We start from the raw sequence: 22,781 nt of genomic DNA, 5'->3' as shown, positions 1-22,781 counted from the left end.
CAAAATTCCCTTCCCAATATTCTCTTGTTCTTTGTGTATATGTGTGTTCTTGTTGTGTTGCTATAATGTAGCCTGTTCTTGGTTGTTCTTGTTGTCTGCATACAACAAGACCATTTCTGATATCAATCACATCCAAGGCTTCCGTTTGATTGTTTTTATGAATTCATTTTTTAACAAGGGTCTCTGTTAAACATTGAGTTGAAGCCATTCACTAGAAGAGGGATTTGTTATTTGTCAATAGTCTTGATCTGCATAGACCCATTATCAGAGTGCTTCTATACCACATATGGCCTTAACCATATGGTTATAAATCATCCTTTGAAAGATTTAAATTTTGAATCATAAAGTGAGGCCCGGTCACCTTCTTTGAAGTCCTTAGTTGTGATTAATTTTTTCATGTTGAATCTTCCTTTGCATCTAGATGATCCTACATGAAATAGAGCTTGCATCTTGTGTTCTTCTAATGAATTTTATTGTTGTATTCTTTCCTCTTGACCATTGGTTAGATCCATATCCAATTGTGAACCTATCCTTAATGTGGCAAACTCAAACATAATGGGCATCGTATCTTTTCATAGACCAACTGATAGGGGGTGAATATTGTAGTAGTATTCCAAGTGGTGTTGTAGGACTATCCCACCTGTTATCACTGAGAACTGTAGTCACATGTATATAAGTTGAGTCCAAAATTTCATGGGTAAAAATAAATGTCAAATGATTGTTATCCTATGTTTACCACTTAGGGGTCATGCTCTTCAATGATATTGTTGAGAATCATTTTCAAAACCGTTAGTCATCCTCCATCATGATTTATTAAGACATGTCTTATCTCGTATATGTCATTTGTCCTTTTCGCAGTTTCGCAGCACCGTTTGATTGGCTCATTTTGAAGCGCAGTAATGTTTTAGCCTTTTCGTAGCGCCAGCCATTTCACAGCACATGTCGCTAAGTTATAACTATCTGTGCTACGAAATCGCGGATTAGGGGATTTTGCAGCGCAGATCCTTGAAATGTCATGTCCGGGGATGAGTCATTGTGTCCGGTCAGTTGGTGTCAGTTAGTGTACCTTCCAAGCACTTACGAGCCATCATTCCACCAATAGGTTCATAGTCATGCACATTAAGTTCATTCAAATGTTTTTGTCATGCATGGTTGTGTCATGATGTTCTGTTATTATTACATGAAGTGGCCAGCTTATATGTTGAGATATTTGAATTGAAATGAGCCCGAGTTTCTTCTTCAAGAGAGCTGCACTGCAAGCGAGCCTGTGTTCTAAAGTTTGAACTTGCTTTTCGAGTTGAAGCTGCTGGTGTTTCTCTGTGCAAAAGTTTTCAAGGCGTAATGGAGAAGAAGGAGCATCGGTCTGGAAGGTGTCAAAGGGCAGAGCCCGAAGGATTGGACTTGACATTGAGGGAGGAAGGTGTTAAAAAGGCCTTCAAAGACGCTGGTTGCTGGAGTTTTTGTGAAAAGCTGAAGGGAGGACACACTCAGGTAACAAAAGAATTTTCCTTGAATTTTACAGGCTTAAGTTCCAAGGTATCTATGTTAGAATTCCCAGTATCTCTAGAAGCTATTGCTAGGGTAACCGAGATTCCTAGAGGAGGGCAGGAGTGGTTCAAAAATTTCAAATTTGATATGAGCCCCTGTAAAGTATTCTTGAAGGAAGCCTATGTGAATGAAGATTTAACCAAGGCTGTACCTAGAAGTTATGTTAAGGAGAGTTATGCTATGCTTCTTACTTGTATTCAAAAATATCTAACTTGTGAGGGCAGATATAACAAAGTTTATTCCTATCATTTCAAGTTGTTGCTGCATTTCACGGGTAAAGCATCTATAGACCTCCCATTTTACTTGTTTCGAAGCCTCAGTAAGATGTGTGATAAAATTCAATTGAGGAAGGATGATTGTGAGACATCATTGTTTCATCATGGCCTAGTTAAACTGTTAGTGATGGATGGTTTGCAGAAGATTGGTAGGGATTGGGATTCTTTCATCTATATGGCCGGTTTCCAGAGTAAGACAGGCCTCACCCCACAGCCACTTAGAGAAAGAGAAGAATCAATGGAGGAGGAAGCTCGAGGTGGTTAAGCATGTATTCCTATATATGGATCAAACTTGGATGTAATAGGGGTTGGATACTTTGATAGAAGACAAGCTATTTTGGTTTATGTAAAGCATATTTCAGGAATACAAATGACTGTTATTTTTGCCTCAGGATTCTCAATAGATATCATTGTTCAAATGTATGGTGGCTTGTTGTTTTAGTGTTCTTTTACAGTTCTGTTATTGCATAATCACTCAGAACTCATGCTTACATGCTCTGACTTCCTGTATGTTATGGCAGACTGTGTTTTATGTTAGTTATGTTTGAACATTAGATGTAAAGAGCCCTGACCTCCATGAAAAATGGTATTTTGGTTTGCTGAGATGTGTGAGACTCCATAAGCCCAATGGGAATCAATCTGATATTTGTCCAGCTAGCTTATTTTCATGTGTTTGTTAAAGAGTTAGCCATCTTTCCTTGTTAGTAATCAACATTCATAATCTGTGAGAGAGCCCTCTCAGACTAAGGAGGCTAAGCCTTAGTCCAAAGCTAGGTTTGAAATAGTTACACATTATCTTGCTGATAGGCAGCCTTCAGTGTGTGATTTTGTGATAACACCACCTCGATGAGTCTATCGGCCCAATATCTTTCTTTCATGTAAATTACTTCAGTGAGGATTTTTTCCATCTTTGTATTTGTCACCTCAACTTATCCATTAACTTGAGGATGATATGGAGTAGACTTCCTATGGTGGATGTGATGTAGCTCCATAATCCTTTCAATAAGTTTGGAAGTGCACTAGGCCCTTTTTTTTGTAACTATTTATCTTGGAAATACAAACTTGTAGAAATATTCTCTTAGAAATTTTGCTACCTTCTACTCCATGGCTACTTTAAATTCTTTTACTTCAACCCACTTAGTCAAATAATAGATACACACTATGATGTACTTATTTTACCCCGATGGAATATTGATGGGTCGAGTGAAGTATGTTCCCCATTTCTCAAAAGTTCAAATGAAACTTGTGGTTGAAAGGCTATTTCATTTCTCTTAGTAGGATTTCTCTTTCTCTAAAATTCATCACACTGATAGGTGCACTACTGAGCATATTTTTGAAGGGTAGACCAAAAGTAACCACTCTGCAAAATCTTATAGGTTGTCCTTTTAGATCAAATTCCCTCCATGTGTCCCATGATGGCAAGTCTTTATAATTTCATGCACTTCAATTTCCCTCACACATCTTCTCAAGATCTAATTAGGTCTTAGCTTGAATAGACACCCTTCAATCCATGTGTAAGAGGCACTTTTCCTAATGGTCTTGCATCTCACCCTATAGGCTAGATGAGGAGGAAAATTTTTTGTAGTCAGGAAGTTAGCTATGTCAACAAATTAGGGAGTGTATGCTGATATAGTAAAGAGGTGTTCATTTGGGAAATGATCATCCACCATGGCTTCATCTACAGGAGTAGGTAGTTTGGACAAAAAATATACAACAACATTATCTTTTCCATGCTTTTCAATTAATGCCAGATCAAAATGTTGCAATAACAATAGCCATCTAATAATCCTAGCATTAACATCAGGATTATTCATTAAGTACTTTATAGTAGCATGATAAGTGTGTACAAAAACTTGGTAATCAATGACACGATGCTTAAGATTATTTCGAGCATGAACACAAGTGAGAATTTCTTTTTAGTTACAATATAATTTAACTTGGCATTAGACAAAATTTTACTAATGAAATAGATTGGAAAACAAATTCTATCTGAGTTCTTGACCAAGCATCGCCATTATTTCCCTCTACGAAGCATCAATATGGATGTGAAAATATAAAGTCCAATTAGGGACCTATATGACAAGTGTTTTTAAAATTTGTTCCTTAATGATTTCAAAGGATTCTTGACCATTGGATGACAAAAAACAATCCAAGTCCTTGACCAATATGGAAGAAAGAGCAGAAGGAATCTTGCTAAAATATTGATCCTCTTGTAGTATCTTGCATGACTAAGGAAACTTTGAACATATTTTTGTTTGTGAGGGTCATGGAGATGTTTGATGATGTTTACTTTAATGGGATCTACCTCAATCCACTTGGAGGAGAGGTCATGTCCAAAGACAATACCTTCACTCTTAAGAAAGTGGCATTTTTCATTACTTAGTGAGAGATTCATTTCCCCATGTCTTTAGAGAATGTTGCTAAGGTTGGTGAGAGATTCTTGAAAATTATTACCATATGGTGTAAAGTCAACCATATAAATCTCTATTGCATCATGAACAAGATTAGAAAATATACTAAGTACTACCCTTTGGAAAGTGGCTGGGGCATTGTATAAGCCAAAGGAAATATGTTTATAAGTAAATTTTTTGCAGGGGCACATACAATTGCTTTTATTTTGATCTTTTGGGTTGATTTGAATCTAGTTATAGGTACTAAATCCATCCAGAAGGAGAATAACTTATTTTCTACCAAAACATCTAAGATTTGGTCAATGAAGGGTAACAAAAAGTGATATTTTCTAATGGCCTTATTTAATTCATGTCAGTCCACACATATTCTCCACTTGAAATTGTTCCAAGGAAGAATAACAAAAGATGGTACTCACTCACTATAAGAAATAAGATAAATGAACCCACCATCTAAGAGTTTATGCAATTCTTCTTTAACAATGCCTTTCAATGTAAGGTTCATCCTTCTTTGAGGTTGGTGAATGGGCTTATGATATTCTTTAATCTAAATTTCTAGGTACAAAGAGATGGATGGATTCCTTTCACCCTCTTATAATACTAAGAAAAAACATTAATGTGCTTTCTCAAAATAGCGACTACTTCTTGTTCTTGATCAACAGTAAGAGAGGTGTTGATTTTAAACAGTTTAAGGGGGGAAATTTCAACTATTTTGGCAGTTTATTTATTAGATCCAACAAGGAATAATTCTCCCACTCATTGTTCCTTGATCTGCTAGGATGTCCAAAGGTTTTAACACTATTTAGACGATCAATTTGCGTAATAGTAGGATACTAATTTTGTAGAAAATTAGCGATCAAATAATTCTTATCAACTTGTCTACTATTGAGAGCCTATTTAATGGTGCAAATGGGATAGGATGATGTAAGGATGGAATTGTATTTTTCTTCATCTTCCACCAAATAGGAAAACATGCCTCAACCAAAGGTTGAGTAGGAGGATATAACACCGTTGTTTATGGGATTGCCCATTAGTGATAGTTATGTTACTAGCTCTGCAACTAATACATGCATCTGCTGTAGCTAACCAAGGTCTCCGTAATATGAGTGGATATCCATTTAAGTTTAATTTTGGTTGTAGGACTAGGAAATTAATGGGGTACTACCAAGAATTAATTGAAACCATGGCATCTTCTATCATGCCCTCTAGTTCTACTATAGATCTATCAACAAGCTAAAGAACAATGGTAGTTTTTCTTAGGGAGTACTGAAGATTGAATTTAAACATAATGTTGCTAGTCATGATGTTGATAGCATCTTCGAGATCAATCAAGGTGTTTTGAACTATTTTTTGATTCATATTTACATCTACAACTTGGTTATCTTGATCCAGATACTTGGGAACAATCATCCTCCCAATTAGATCAACTAGTTTCCCTATGACATTGATTGCAGGGGCATTCCTTTTTCTTTTTCTAGGCCTTTTAAGACATTCTTCTGTGTTAAACATATTTTATATGTGAGAATATTTGATTTCCTATAAAAGTGGTATCTTAACACAAAATTTATTTAATTCCGCTAAGATTTCAACCTCTTTAGGTGTATGCGTCTTCTTGATGGTTAATCTCTTAGGTAAAGGGGGAATTTGAGAAATTTGTTGGGGTACAAGTTCTTAGTTTTCATTTTTTGGATCTTCTCCTTGAGAAGGTTGAGGAGATTTTGTAGGACCTTCCCCCAATATAAGGTTTATTTCTTGAAATTCCAGGCAATAAGTTTGGAAATCAGTCACACCATTATAAACTGTTTTGGCTTGCTTATTTTTGGGATTCATATTGGATTGGAAAAGAAGTTGAGAATACTTTGGTGGAGCAATATTTTGAGGCATGTTAGGTTTTCAAGGAGGAGATATTTATTCTAGAGTTTGAGCCATGAGAGACCTCCAATGTTGGGAGGAATTATTCCATTAAGGAGACTAGTTCCAGAGTTGTTGGTAAGAAGGGATAATAGGTTGGTTTGGGTAATTCCATGGGGTAGGAATGGACCAAGGTGAAGGATTAGGTGGGAACAAAGTTTGAGTTTGAAAATAAATAGGGTAATTATTGAAATACTATGAAGATATATAACCCATACTTATCTAGGTGGAAATTGGTGGCCACCCACCTCTTCCACCGACTCAATGATTCTCTATCTTCTTGGTAGTTTTTCTATGGTTTTTTGGGTTCAAAATTTTCGATACCATTTTGAAACCCTAAATAATGTTTTTTGGACTTTTCACCCAAAATGAACATTGCATGCAAAATATTTACCCTCAGGAAGTTGATGTGCAAACTACTCACTTCGGGGTCCGCAAACATTTTGGCACTTCATCTTCTAGGGTTAGGATTTTGGTCCTCTAGGGTTCTTTCTTTATTTTTTAAAGGAAATTATTTTGGCCTTTTGTAATAGTTTTTTGCGAATGTGTGTAACCACCATCTCTCTCCCTTTAGAGATAACTACCACCATTCTAGTTAGTTTATGTTGTATAATATTTTATTATTTTTATTTATCCATAGAAGTTGGGTTTTCACTATATTGGTATGCTCTTTGCTATATTTCTTTGTGTGTGTTCCATTTCCTTTCTTAACTTTCATTTCTTTCCTTGGACAACCTTGATCAATGGTATCAGAATAATCTTCTCCTTTTTGTTCCTTAGTGCATGCCCATGATGAGGCCAAGTTATAGAGAGTTGGGTATTTAGCTAGTTTCACTTGGGAACGCTCACTTTTTCCAACCAAGTGGCTTCCTATGGTAGAAGAAAAGAGAGATGACAAAGAAAGAAACCTTATCAAGTTGCTCGAGGAATCACTCACGCAAAAAGAGAATGAGATGATGGAAAATTTGATATGAATGGTAAGTGGTATCCACCCATAGTATTTACCCATGGTATTGAAGGATGTAACTAAAGAAGGCACTAAAAATACTATAAATAAAGGGCCTAATATTTACTAAGGACATGGAGGTCACGATGTAGATGTAAATTTTTTTCTTGTTCCATTAATAAAGATTTGGGTGTTATCTTATTCTTTGTATTTTAATTTCTAAGTGGTGATATTTATCCTCCTTCATCTCACAAGGATCAGTGGTATCAGAGAGGGTCATTGTTGTCACATGTAACGACTTGTGCCTGTGCATCTTGGTTATCATCTATTTTGTGATACCGAACATGGTGGGGTATGATATTTATTTTCCCATAGTCGTATGTTAAAGAGGAAAAGTGGGGTTTGGGAAGATCAGGCCATTTGCAAGGCGATCTTCGTTGTATTTACCACCATGAAAGAAGAGCTAGTGGATGCCATGATCAAAACCACAAAGAAAAAGAAGAAGATTAACATCATTAGTTCCCTCACTCACAACCACACCATACTAGTTTTTGTGGGAGATGGGAGGCTCATCATTGGCACTAGAGACTACGTAGCCACCCCACGAGCTCACCAAATTTCCAAGGTGATCATGGTTGAGGAGAGATTTGTTAAGCGAGATTGTAGGATGAGACCGCTAAGGCGGGCTTGACATTCCCCACCTCCACCTCCTGGGATGGAGTTTTGATAGTTGGGTCTATGAACATCGTTTCTCATGGCAGTGACCTTATATGTAAGGGTTCTTCCATCAATGAATACATTATGGGCATGCGCTTGGTCATCCTTGTGCCCATGTTGAAGGGTTTCATTAAGGTCATTGAATTGAGAGAAAAGGAGGAATATGATTTCATGACTAGACCTCGTCATTGCATCTCAAACGGTATCGAGATCAAAAATCCTAATCCGCTACCTCATAACCTTGACACTTCAATTACTCTTCCTTCTCCTTAAGCCCTACAACAATCCCATGGAGGGTCTCGAGATCGATCCCTACATCACCTTTACCTGCGACCACCAAAGATATTCTGAGCCATGGTGACTCCACAAGGACCAACCTCACAGTTCTTGTAAATGGATTCTCTTAAAGTAGCCTCCCTCTGCTCGACATGATCCTTCAAAGCTATTATGCCTTCCCTATGTGCACTTTATCTTCTTTCTATGGGGAAATTATTCCATGCCCTTGGAACCTCTCAAAAGCATAGATTTAAGCTCCATTGGAGCACTGATCTACATTGTGAAGTGGCACTCTCGTAGCATCAATAACTGCTCTATACCTAACGGGTTTGTCACCATAACTCAATCCATTATCATTTGTGATGATGATGTTGAGATTGATGTTGAATCCCTCTGCTTCACCCTTCATGTCTATGTTAGGTCCCTATAATACTAGTGTATTACCCTTATTATTATTGTTATTGTAACTCCCTATTGTTATGTTGATGTGTTGGACCCGCCAACATTCAGGGGATCTCCCTGGTATGAAGTCCCAACTATACCTCACATCGTTTGGTGTAGGAGTCTCATCCGGTATGATGGCTTGGTTGCCATTGTCTTAATGGTTTTCCTTAGCTCTTACTTGTCAGCACATGAGAGTGGTTTGCTTTGTCTTCAAACAACAATGTTCACGTGCCTGGTGAGTGCTTAGTGTTACTTGTGTCAAGGTTCTTTCACCGTAGAGGGAGAGGGTTGGAGTGAGTCTCAAGTTGAAAGGGAATAGTCCCAACTTTGTTAGAGGCACATAACAAAACAAGACATGCGTAGCTTCTGGCGGAATAGTCCACACAGATGCGACAGTCACAAACACACAATGAATGGATAACATGTACACCACAAGAAGAATAGTCCACACGAGTGCGACGATCGTTATAACAAGTTTATGATAATGGTTATCTTGAGTGTCCAACGGAATAGTCCACACAGGTGAGACAAAGTTAAAAACTTATACAACACTTTTTCAAAAGCATATGTATTAGAACAACTAAAATAGTTCAACTGTCTTAATAGAGGTTAAAGCAACATGCATTACAAGTGTCCAAAGAATAATCTTACAAACAAATACAATACATGTGTGAAAACATGCTAGCTTGTTAACAGGCTTCTGAATTAAGAGAAAGTTCCAAGACGCATATGTACACCATTACATCATTAACCCCAATAACGGGGCATTGGAGCCACTGCTCACTCCTCAAAGAAAAGACTATAGAATCTCAAGTCTATGTGGGAGGAGCCAAGGTGAAAAGTATTTTTCATGTACAAATGAGGGGTATATATAGCCAAGGGTGAGACTGACCCTTGTGACTATTTGACTTCCCTCATGAATGTTTAACTTACATGACTCTTCAACTTTACATGTGGGTCTCTTGGACTTCCACGTTACATTAAATTGATTACAATAGTTTGGCCCATAATAGTGATAAGGCTGAGATGACTCATGACATGACTCGACACAACAATGTTGGTATGTTCATGTTAATGGTCATGTCCATGTTGAGCTGCAGTGCTGCTGAATGATGAATGTGCTCTTGGTGTATCATAGCTTCACCTCCACATGGCAAGGTGTACAAAGTCTTCGATGGTCTTAGTGTTCACTTGGTGTTGCACACATGCACATGTTTCTCCTTCACTTGCTACTTGGTATGCTTCATGTGTTTGTCCAACTGTGAGCAAGTCTTCTAGCATGCCCTCCTCGTTCATCTCGTTTGTTGCCTTGCCATGTCTCATCCATCTACTTGTATATGCAGTCACTCATGACGAGATGACATAAAATCCAGAAATATCTTAGTCTACCATGATGCATCATCTTTCATTTTCCGATGCAGGTGACTGGGAGAGAGGACAAGGCTCTAAAACTACACAGAGCACATTTCAGGCCGGGATGCAAGTTTTGGGTGTTGGGTTGTATTATATTATTTCCATGACTAACCGACATGTGGGGGGGTCATAGGGGGGGTGGTAGTCCCCCTTATACATTGTGCTAGGCGCTGTCGGGGGGTGGTTACCCCCCCTATTGGGGGGTATTAGGTGGGCAGACCTACCTATGGTTTTGTGCATGGATTTCACACATGGTTTTGGGCACGATGGGTTTTGGTCCGTGGTATTTTGTAGATCTAGTGAAGGGAACTATGGTTATGTTCTAATCCAGGGTTAATGGATTGAGGTTTATGGATGCTTCGACATGTATATATATGTATTATATCATTGAAAGGAACATAATGAAAAATCAATCTGGTAGTCACGGGTACGGGATCTAGGGGAAAATCTCCGTGTATATATGTTTTATGTTTTATGCTCTCACCATTGTTTATTTTCTATTTTTAGAATTCATATGTAGATAATTTTTGTATGGGGTTAAAACCTAAATTTGGTATAAGAGTTGTTTTGGCTTCAAGGGGATGCCTTTTCTCCTGAGGGATTGCTCGGGCCTGTGGTAGACCCTGTTCAATGGGAGATCTGCAGGATTGATTCTTATGGTGAAAGAAGATGGTGAGCAATGGAAAAATAGAGATTGATAAATTTAATGGTCAGAGTTTTGAGTTGTGTAAACTCAAGATGGAGAATTTCTGGTGGATAACGATCAGTGGATCGGGGTAGATCCAGGTACTATACCAACGACAATGTCAGCCAAAGACTGGGTGAAGTTGGATCAGAAGGCAAAGATCACAATACGATTGTGTGTCTCAGATTTAGTATTTCTGAATGTATCAGGGGAAGCTTCGACGAAGGCTTTGTGGGACAAGTTAGGGACTTTGTACCAATCTAAGTCTCTGGTGAATAAAATGTTCCTATTGAAAAAGCTGTATAACCCGAGGATGAAAGATGGAGATTCGGTGACAGAGCATCTGAATTCATTTAATACTGTGGTAAGCCAGTTATTATCTGTTGATATTAAAATTTTAGATGAAGATAAGTGCATCAATTTGTTGTGTTCTCTACCAGATTCGTGGGATAGTCTGGTTGTTGCAATAGGTAGCAATGCAACTGCCTTGCAGTTTGATGAAATAGTCTCATCCTTGCTGCCGGAGGAGATGAGACAAAAAAATATGGAGGTCCAGAATGGTGATGCCTTGTCTGCATGAGGATGGTCCCATAATAGAAAAAAGTCCTCAAGTGGGAGATCTAAATCTAGAGGGAGATCTGAATCTCCAGGAAAACCTGTAAAGGTGTGCTGGAAATGTGGAAAGGAAGGGCACTACAAAAGGGACTGTAAATCTAAAGCTCCTAAGAAAGGAAGGGGATCTGATGATGCTCCTTTTGCAAAGGCGAAAACCACCTTAGATCAAGGTGGGGATGTGCACTTGGCTTCTTCTTCAAGTACCCATGTAGATCATGAGGCATGGTTGATTGACTCAGGTGCATCCTTTCACTTCACTCTCCATAGATAGTGGTTCTGTGAGTATGATGAATATGATGTGGTGATGTATTCTTAGGGGATGACATGAAGGATATAATAACTGGTCACAAAAAGTCAAATTGAAGTTGCAAGGTGGAAGGATTAGAACACTTTTGGGTGTTCTGCATATTCCTGCATTGGCCAGAAATCTGATTTCTATAAGCAAGCTGGATGATGCAGGTGTAAAAATAGTGTTCGAGAAAGATACCTACAAGATGGTTTGGGGAGCACTAGTATTGATGCGAGGAGTTTGGATTGGAACTCTGTACAAGCTTCAAGGTAGCACTGTTATTGATGGGTGCAATAGTTCTGTGGTTCCTGGAAGTTGAGCAGAAAATCTAGTGGTCTCTGGAGAAAAGACCATGCTATGGCATCAAAGGCATGGACATATTGGAGAGAAGGGCCTTAAAATACTTCAACATAATGGTATGGTATAAGGCATGTCTAATTTAGCTCTAGATTTTGATTTCTGTGAAAATTGTGTATTCGGGAAGCAAAATCGAGTGAGTTTCCCCTCTGGTGCTAAGAGGGTGAAACAAATATTAGATCTTGTGCACAGTGATGTGTTTGGACCTGTGTCGGTTCCATGACTGGGTAAGTCTGTGTATTATGTATCATTTATAGATGAATTTTCAAGGAATACATGGATATATTTCCTCAAGAAGAAATATGAAGTCTTTGACAAGTTTAAATAATTTAAGGCTCTGGTGGAAAACCAAAAAGAGAAGAAGTTAAAGGTGTTGAGGAGAGATAACGATGGTGAGTTTTCCAAGAAGGAATTTGAATAGTTTTGTAAGAAGTGTGGTATAGAATGACATAATACTACTCCATACACACATAAGAAAAATGGAGTTGCAGAAAGAATGAACAAGACATTGATGGAAAGGGCAAGAAGCACGCTCAATGGTGTCGGGTTAGGACAAGAATTCTGGACAGAGGCGATGAAGACTGCATGTTACCTAGTCAAGATATCACCTTCATCAATGTTGGATGATAATACTCCACAAGAGGTATGGACTGGTAAGAAACCTTCTCTTTCACATTTGAGGGTATTTGGATGTGATGCATATGTACATGTACCAAAGGAGAAAAGAACAAACTTGGATAGTAAATCTGAAAAATGCATCTTTATTGGGTATAAGGATGGTTTAAAAGGTTATAAGCTTTGGAACCCAGAAACAAGGAAAGTTGTGTACAACCAAGATGTGGTGTTTAGAAATGTGAAAGATGTTATTAAACATGAAGTCCTACCAAAGGAACCTGAGAAGATAGAGTTTGAGCTAAAGGAGGAAGAACCAGACTCTACAACAGAAGAGGAATCAGAAGACGAAGAGCCAAAAACTCCAGTTGTGAGAAGATCAGTTTGAGAAAGAAGGAAACTAGAAAGGTATTGTCCATTTTCTTTTTGTTCAAATTTCACTTTATCTATTACTGATGATGATCCCAGAACTGTGAGGGAAGCAGTAGATTTAGAGGATGGAAAACTCTGGAAAGAGGCCATGGTTGATGAAATGGAATCTTTGCACAAAAATGATGCTTGGGATTTGGTGGAGTTTCCAGTTGGAAGGAAACCCATTGGCAACAAATGGGTGTTCAAGAAGAAGATGAATGTAGAAGGAAAGGTGGAGAAATAAAAAGCTCAGTTGGTAGCAAATGTTTATTCCCAGGTGCTGGGAATTGATTTTGGTGATATTTTTTCTCTTGTTGCCAAGGTAGCTTCTATTAGATTGTTTTTATCTGTTGCTGTTGCTTTTGATTTTGAGGTAAAACAGATGGATGTGAAGACAAAATTTCTTCACAGGAATCTGGGAGAAGAGGTCTACATGAAGCAACCTGAAGGCTTTGCGGTGAAGGATAAGAAAGAGCTGGCATGCAAGTTAAAAAAGTCTCTGTATGGGTTAACATAGTCAGCAAGGATGTGGTATCATAAATTTGATACATTTATATGGGGACTTGGCTTCACCAGAAGCAATGAAGATCACTGTGTGTATTTTAAATTAATTGGTGACCATTTTATGTATCTGGTCTTGTATGTGGATGATATGTTGCTGGTTGGAAATGACAAAGAAATTATCCAGGATTTGAAGATCCAATTGTCCTCCAAATTCGACATGAAAGATCTTGGTGCTGCAAACTATATTTTGGGCATGGAAATTGAATGAGATCAGGCAAAGAGGAAGCTCTGGTTAAACTAGAGGAAGTATGTTGAGACAATACTGCAAAGGTTTAATATGCAGGATAGTAAACCGGTGAAGGTTCCTATTCCTCTAGGTGTAAAGTTATCTATTGAACAATGTCCCAAGACACAAAAAGAGGAAGAGGACATGTCTCGTGTTCCATATGCAAGTGCAGTCGGTAGCCTGATGTATGCAATGGTTTGTACTATACCATACATTACACATGCAGTGGGAGTATTGAGCAGGTTTATGTCAAAACCAAGGAAGGAGAATTGGAAAATAGTGAAGCGGGTTTTCAGGTATTTGTGTGGCACTAGTGACTATGGTTTGTGCTACCAAGGAAGACCAGGATTGGACAGAGTTTTGGACATCCATGGCTTTGTTGATGCAGAGTAGGCTGGAGATCTGGATCAGAGAGGATCTACAAGTGGGTATGTGTTTAACCTATTTGGAGGCGCAGTCAGTTGGATGAGTAAGAGATAGTCTGTAGTGGCCCTTTCAACTTAGAGGCAGAATACATGAAAACCAATCATGTAAGTAAGGAAGCAGTGTGGTTGCAGATATTGTGTTCAAGTATGGGGTTAGTACAACAAGCTATAAGGATAGACCATGACAACCAAAGTGCAATTTTCTTGGCAAAGAACCCTGCTTATCATTTAAATACAAAGCACATTGATGTTCAATATCACTTTGTGAGGGATATGGTTGAGGAAAAAAAGGTGTTGCTGGTAAAGGTGGAGACTTTGAAGAATACTGCAGATGCATTTGACAAAGTTTGTGAGCACTGAGAAGTTCTCTTGGTTTAGAGAAACAATGGGCATTGCTGGGCTGGATCAATGACTAATATTTCCCGTGGCCCCCTGTGGAAAGAAAACAATAAGTGGGAGAATGTTGGGTTGTGCTATATTCTTTCCATGATTACCCCACACACAAGGGGGCAGTAGCCCCCTTGCACGGGGTCCGGGGTAGCGCCTCGGGAAATGTTTTTTGGACCCTATATTAGGTGGGGGTACCTACCTATGGTTTTGTGCATGGATTTTGCACATGGTTTTGGGCACAATGGTTTTCGGCCCATGGTATTTTGTAGATCTGGTCAAGGGAACTACGATTATGTTCTAATCCAGGGTTTATGGATGCTTCGGCCTGTATATATATGTATTTTATCATTGAAAGGAACATAATTAAAAATCAATCTGGTAGTTCCAGTTTTTGGATCCAGGGGAAAATCTCTGTGTATATCTATTTTATGTTTTATGCTCTCTCCATTGTTTATTTTCTATATTTAGAATTAATACGCAAGTAATTTCTGTACGGGGTTAAAACCTACACTGAGGCACTGTCAAGGAAAATTGCACAGAGGTAACTAGGAGGTTGAGATGAGAAGTCTGGAATAGTAGTGACCATCTGCAGGATCTGGCTCGGCTGGAGGGAAGAACTGTGCAAATTTTCCCAGGAGGCAGTGCAAGCAGTAGGGAGGACGCTGGCAGTGAAAACTACGCAGATTCTTTGGGGAGGCTGGCAGCGGGCTGTGGGAGCTTGTTGGCCAAAACTGTGAAGAATTGGGGGGATGTCTTGTAGGAAATGTCTGCGTAGTTTTCGAGCTAAGCGTGGTGTCAGGTAGCGGGAGGATAGTCAAAGAAAACTGCACAATTTTCAGGAAGAGTAGCAGGTCAGCTGACATGGGGACTGGCTGACCTAACTGCACAAATTTTAGGGACATTGTAGTGACAGGCAATGGGTGCCTGTCCTCCATGTCTACAAAGATAACGACCGTTATGGTGGAAAGAAAAAGACATGGATCAAGAGAGCAAAGAGCAACGACTTCTTTCTTGCCAAAGTGAGCTTTTCGACCGTATGATTCGCACGAGCGCTCGATCAGTGAGCTATTACGCACTCTTTCAAGGTTGGGGCCAAATTAGGCGATTTCTTAAGTCTACGCAGGTTCCCTTCCCCAGCTTGGGTGTGTCAAGTAGCCTTAAAACCCAAAGAAATATACGCGGCTTCTAGGGTTTGCTTATTGGGTGGGGGGGCATATGATGGATGAGAAAATTCCTTTAGTTAGTAGAGGCGGGCATTCTGGTAGCTTCTGCACAATTTCATAGAGGAGTGAAGCTTGGGGTCACTCCCTTGTCAAAATCTCCAGTTGACTAGCAGGAAGCTTGATATATTTGCTTGTGGGCAGTGCAGATTTAGATGGCTTGCTGAGAAAATTCTATGTTGTTCTAGGTGACAATCAGTCGGGTTGACTCCAAGCTTGCACAATGCAGACTTCCTGGGAGGAAACCTTAAGCTCTACGCAATTCTAGGTAGTAGTACATGATCATTGAGGGCTAAGATTACACAGTGCAGCTCAAAAGAGGTCTGACTGATGGAGGGTGGTCCAGTTGACAAAATTTTGTAAAAATGGTGAAGTGTGTGAGAAAGTGAAATTGTGAATACATGACCTTGTGAGCACACACTCAACATGACTCGACGACAAGACACCTCAAACCAAAAATAAAACATATGCTTAGTGTGACTAACTGCGGGACTGTCTAATGGTGAAAGCGATAAGTGCGACCCTTTGGATAGACCTTCGAACGACTGTGACAACACTTGCATGATAGTGCTTGCAACATCGTGTGTGAGTGTGATAGATGCTTACATAGCGAACACAACTCAAACACAAACCTTCAACATCACCAGAACAAGGTCACAGTCATGACATAGAAATCAACATGCCGAAGATGACAGTTAGTCAAACAAGCAAAAAGAAAGAAATACATGTAGAGGAAACACGTGAAATGACTTTTTTTTGTCTTTGTGGACATGCATATTACTGAGGACAGGATGATATGACAATGAAAAGAAGTCCTTCAAACCCAACTAAGAGGTGTACTTCGAAAGGTTTTTTTTACTTACCATACTTACCCTCGAGATGATCATGCATCTGACGAAGTTTGCATGCAGTCCTGATATTTTCCATTACTCGGTCTCTTGGTCTTTCCCCTCAACTCCTTGGGAGTGATATCAACATGTCACCTTTTCCTGTAGTCACCGGGTGATGGATCAACATGGTTTCAGTGGGAAGTGATTGCTGCTGGAATGAGGCCTTGTGAGGCCTATCTACGCAGTTTCTACATGCAAGACCGACAGGAAAACTTGGATAGCACTGCACAGTTTTGAGGCTCAGGACACTACTGTGGGATGGGGGTATTGGGAGAACACCTCTGCGCAGTTCCTGAATGTAGGGAAGCTAGATTGCTCTGCGCATTTCTGGAGAGCAGTGTTGGCTTCCTGACTGCTCTCCACATTTCTGGAGAGCAGTGCTAGTTTCTTGACTGCTCTGCCCATTTCTAGAGAGAAGTGTTGGCTGGGGTCTCTGTGGGCTGCAGGGTTTCAGGAGGCAAGGGAGGAAGCTTGATGGTTGTAGAAGCAAAGTGCAAAGTTCCGGGAAGTTGAATGAGGCTAGGTTTCTTGGGAAATAGCTAAGTGTGAGATTAGTGACACATATGTAAATATTGTTAGGGCTCGACTATGATCGCACACAGACACTTAGTGACATAACGTAGACCATCCATAATGCATAAGACATACTTTTCTTGATGCAACAACCTTCGTGACAAGAGTGCGTGAAGTAAGTGTGAAACATGTCTATGTGATGACAACCACTCATACACACATAATTCCCTTGAAGCAAGGCAACATTCCCTTTGCATGAATAACAACAACCCCTATGCCCAAATATGACACATGCTGCATAAAGATGAGAACATGAACAACTCTTAAGATCGAGGAGGGGAAGCTTGAGATCATCATCTTACCGACAAGTGACCAAGGATGATCGATCAAAGGATCCAAGGTAGGCTCCGAAATTTTCATGCGAGCCAAAATTTTGGAGGGTGGTTGCAGCCGCTACAACATGTTATTGTTATGCCCTTACATTATTATTATTATGTAGGCTCTGATTATATTATGACCCCTTAGACTCCTATATATACCAAGGAGATCTTATCATTTGTATCATCCAAGAGTTCTTAATTTATATAATGTAAAGGAGGTTTCCCCCTTGAACAAGACAATTTTTAAGTCGTTGATCTATCTTTCCTTCTGATTTGTGAGCTGGTTGCATAAAATTTGGTATCATAGCCTTGGATTCTAGGGTTTCGCTGCTGCAAATAGGACATTTTGGCATTTTTGCTATAAAACAATTTTATACAAAGGTTTAGAAGTTGAATTTGTAACCACATGGATAAAAAATCTTGGTGAAATTCTTGTAAAAAATTCATATCTTGGTTTGATATATTTTCTGAGATATGGCCTGAAGAAGTTAGGGTTTTTTCATGCACCAGAATTCAGCCACAAAAAGGGGACCTTGGGAAAATCGTCATAACTTCCTCTATGAGCATCAGATTTGAATTTCGTAAAAAGTAAGTGAAAATACATGGACTGTAGTATTTCTTGTATAATTGGGCCAAAGGTTGAAATAGTGACACGTGGCATTCATTACAAGTTCAATCTATTGAACTAGTCCATAACCAAGTCATCGTGGGAGATTTAACATAACATTATCTCGAAGAATCCAATTTTGGTCTGAATTATGGCATTGTAAAGAATACTCAGAGGGCTAACATAGGATGAAATTTCAGACCTTGGAGGGCCAAAATTACAAAGGTACAATTGTTTCAAGATCAAGCTCCTAAAAGCAAGAAAAAAGTGTGTATTTTTTAAAAAATTGCATAACTTTTGTTTGAAAAATCAATTTAAAGTGATTCCAAGGGAATATTGAAGCATGAATATCAATATTTGGTTCTAAAATTCCTCCCAAGAAAAATGATTCTACACCCATTAAGCCCTTAGAAATCTCTAATATGATGCATGAAGAGGAAGAATTGCAACATGATATATCAAAATTACGGGACCGAGTGGAACAAATTTCACTCTCACAAAGAGAAAGCAAAGATGAACTAAAAGGGGACATGGATAGGTTAAACGAAGAAATAAAAGGTGACATGGATGGTTTAAAAGAAGAAATAAAAGGTCACATGAATGGTTTAAAAGATGATGTGGAAGTAATGATGAATGTCAAGATGGAAGGGTTGACAAAGTTGCTGCAAGAAAGGCTTCCCAGTGGTGACAAGATAATCAATGAAAATCATGATGAGGACAAAAGGAATATGAATTATGACTTTAGAGACTCCAATGTTGGGTTTAATAACCACCACATTCCAAATATCGATATGAGGAAGTTTGATGGGAAGGATCCAATAACATGGATACTACATATGGAGCAATATTTTGATCCCCATGATGTGCAACACACACAAAAGGTACACAATGCATCTTTATATGTATAACCCAATGTGGCAACATGATGATCGACGACTTGTCGGCTTCTTTCCACAATCCCATGAATCTACATTGTCCACCCAAACAGATACTCCATTGTATTCACAAAGCTCATGATCGTTTTCATGGATTATTTGTTCCTTTACATGTGTGAGGCCTCGCTAGAGGTCAAGGAATTTGTGGATGAGAACAAGAATTGTAAGGATATCCATTCTTCATCGCAGATTGAACCAGGACCGAGTTGTTGTTAGTCCATGAGAACCCTATGGATTAGGGAAATGCATATAATTATGAAGAAGGTGGGGTGGTTGATGTTGTGTTAAGTAATTTAGAAGATCACATGAAATTCCGATGCATTACATAGTTACATCAAAGCTAGGGTTGGATGCCCCTAAGATATAACTATGGGTTTGTGGATTCAAATTTAAGTGAATAGGTTCTTTATGACAAGTTTGTGGTTCTCATTCCTTGTTATCAAGAGGTAGGTTCAAATCCCAATAGGCCCTGACTATGTTCTAAATAGCACCAACACTATTTTTCAATGGTGCTTGGGTTAATACATGTAAGAAATTCCTTTTAATATGAAAAATTACAATGAAACAAATACAATTTCACAATACATTAAAAAACGCTATTGAGTATTTGTGACCATTTTTAAGTAACATTCGTTAACATTACAATTTTACAACTCACAGAACAACAATGTTTGGAAGAATCTAATTCAAATTCCCATTCACATCCCTTAGGCAAGTGCAACTTATCAATTGGATGTTTGTCAAACTTGGAAGGAGCTATTATATGGTGAAATTTTATTTTCTAAAAACATTTCCCCAGAAATTACACTGCAAAGGGTGGATAACAGACTTCCTTTGGCTTAAATGCAGGTTTAATGTGTAGCTATTTGACACAATTCCATAAGGCTGCTACACCCTCAAACCTTACCGAGACTATTCTCCCCCTAATAAGCCTTTAAAATTCATGCCACATATATATATCGGAAGCGTAGTTTTGGTGCTTTTTCTTTAAAATCGGAACCACTTAAGCTATCGGGGCCATTACACTATCGTAAGTGTTTTATATTGCTTTTGGCCTTAAAAACCCCGATCAACACTTTTTATCGGAAATATATGAATACATAGAAACACAGGAAAATCAAAGAAAACCCCGCTCCGAACACTTTATCCAGAACTCAAATATTATACATCCACTTCTATAAATATTAGCAGATTTGTCCCTTGGTCCATCGCATTCCCACTGTCACTCCATATCTCCAATCTCTGATCGACTAATCTCCACCGTTTAATAGATCTCCGATCCAACGGTTAGCACAGACCCAAATATTTAAATTGTTGCCCATTCTCCATTGTCAATCTGCGTGTAGCGGATCCGACGGCCCACATCTTATTTCAGGCGGACAATTAACTCGGGGTTTAACCGCCCGATAAATGGTTTTCTATCTCTCCTCCTTGCCACGTGTCAAAGGGTGAATGGAATCGGCTAATCACCATTCAAATCTGCTTATAGTCCTTCCGCCACTCGAAATACCATGCACTGTTTCGAAACCGCTTCCGTGATCCAATGGCCACGGTTGATCGCGATCTAACAACTACGATTTAATCGCATATCGCATAGTCGTAATCCTCCAAGCCAGGCTCTGGACACTCTAATGCGCCGATATGATATTCTTACGGACCCGATCTGGATATATGCCACCCTCTATAAGATTTCAAATCCAGTTCTGTGTTTTGCGATGATTCTTAGTGTAAAAGAGATTTTCGCTTGCGGGACCAAAACTATGTAAAAAGACTTCGCTGACCCGTATCAAACGATGATATTTAAAAGAAATCCCTGACTTCTATCAAACATACGATTAGGCGTTAAACATAACAAAACTAAGGGATATTCACCTGGCCTGAATACAAAGAAAACTAAAGCACAACGAGGGTTTCTGCAGGCCCGATAACCAATCATAAACACAAAAATATCATTATTTTAACATAAAATGATTACAGATTCTAGCTTTGACTGATTACACAAATTTAAAAGACCTCTGTTTCAATTGCAATCCACACACTATTTTTCTCTCCTGAATCCTTTCTCTTTGGCTTGATTCTACAAATTAGTGGCCTCTGTTTCTAATCTGCCCATAGGCTTACAATTCCCTCATGAATCTTATCTCTCTGTCTCGAATCCCCCTTCCAGAAAAGAAAGGAAATTACATATAGGTGTTATCTAACAGTTTCCTTCCACAAATGAAGGAATTCACTATATTTTAAGAAATCAAATCCTACTCTAATCTGAAAAAACTAAACTACTTGGCTTGATCTCCACGCAGGGAGGATCACTTGCCACTTATTTCCTAATTATCATCAAAATTAGGCAATAATTAACTACTTACATAATTTGAAATTAATACAATTCAACAACCAAGTCTTCCTCCAATCTTTCATTAGCCACAACATGTGACCACACTATCACATTGTTGGCTAGGTCTAGATGCTCCTGCATCAGACTCCTAAGGTTAAAAATAATAATGATCTCCTGATCATGTGCTTTTGATCTGTGTCCTCTTGGATCCCATACTTTATTCGGTAGTCTTTCCTTGGTTACTACTGTTGTTGGTTGTCCTTCAAGTCTCCATACTTTATGCTGCAGTACTCCATTAGCTATGCTTTCACTATCTACTACTGTCTTTTTCATGTATATTACTGCTTTTCTCTCCTCACCACAATTTATGTCAGGCTTCCACACTTTAATTTGCAGTCTACCATTACCTTCACCTGTATCATTCTTTCCAGCCAATCTTCCTTCATTCTTTTGCCCTCTATTTATTCTATTGGAATGTTGGTGTATGAGTCTCCACAACTCATCAATTTCTTTATCCACTTCACTTCTCAGACGATGAATACTATTCTCCCACAACTGGATGTGTTCTTGAATAAGAACATCATAATCCCTATGCTAATATTTTTCCATATACATTTCTGAAATGTATAAATGCCTTCTCCATTGATCCTCTATATTAATTCTAGTTCCTTCTTCTGGTTCCCCATTCATGGCTTCATCACTTCTTACTTCAACTTCTAGTATACCTGCAATTCCACAAATTTCTTGAAAACTAAGAATTCTTTCTGCTTGTTTATATACTTGGAATACCTCTTCTTCTAGTAACTTAATTTTTGCACCCTCAAGGATCAGGGCATCATACTTGTCTGCTTCTGAAATGTCATCTTCAGCCTCTTCTTCATCAATAACTCCTTGTTGCATAATAGTAATCATGTTACTATCATCTCTTGAACTCATCTCCAGTTCAATAATTCCATACTTTAGATTCAACATCATTCCATGTTTCTGAGACAATCTGATCTCATCCTTCCTTACTTCGATCTGATCGTCAGAATCAACTCCTTGTTTCTAATTGACTTCACATTGCCTTGTTCCTGAATATAAACTTCACCAGAATCAATCAATTCATTAGTCGCAAATGCTTTACCTTGTTTCCTCATTATGCCAACATTTCTGACAACTTCTTTTCCATATAGTCCTTCTTTACTCTGGCTTTCTTCGAGGTGAATAATCTTCAATAACTGTTTAATATCTACCAAGTCTTCTATATCAACCTTCAGTAGTTGTTCTCCTTTGTCTTCAGTCTTCAATAGTTGTCTAATATCTGCATAATTCACTACAGCTATGTTTAACAACTGCTCTTTCCTCTGCATCACAAGATTATGTGAATTTCCTTCCTTTAACTTCTGAAAA

General features: G+C 38.7%; 1 pseudogene; it reads right to left on the bottom strand.

Annotated features, from left to right (window-relative positions):
- The window catches only part of LOC149152383 (ABC transporter C family member 2 pseudogene), a 99,341-nt pseudogene extending 76,980 nt beyond the window's left edge, over positions 1–22,361 (bottom strand).
- Positions 22,362–22,781: the final 420 nt, after the last annotated feature.

The sequence above is a fragment of the Pinus tabuliformis genome, chromosome 9 (genome assembly GCF_031772625.1).
Source record: "Pinus tabuliformis cultivar Carrire ecotype Pingquan chromosome 9, CPIR1, whole genome shotgun sequence".
NCBI classification, from domain to species: Eukaryota; Viridiplantae; Streptophyta; class Pinopsida; order Pinales; family Pinaceae; genus Pinus; species Pinus tabuliformis.
This window is presented reverse-complemented; position numbering and strand designations above follow the sequence as displayed.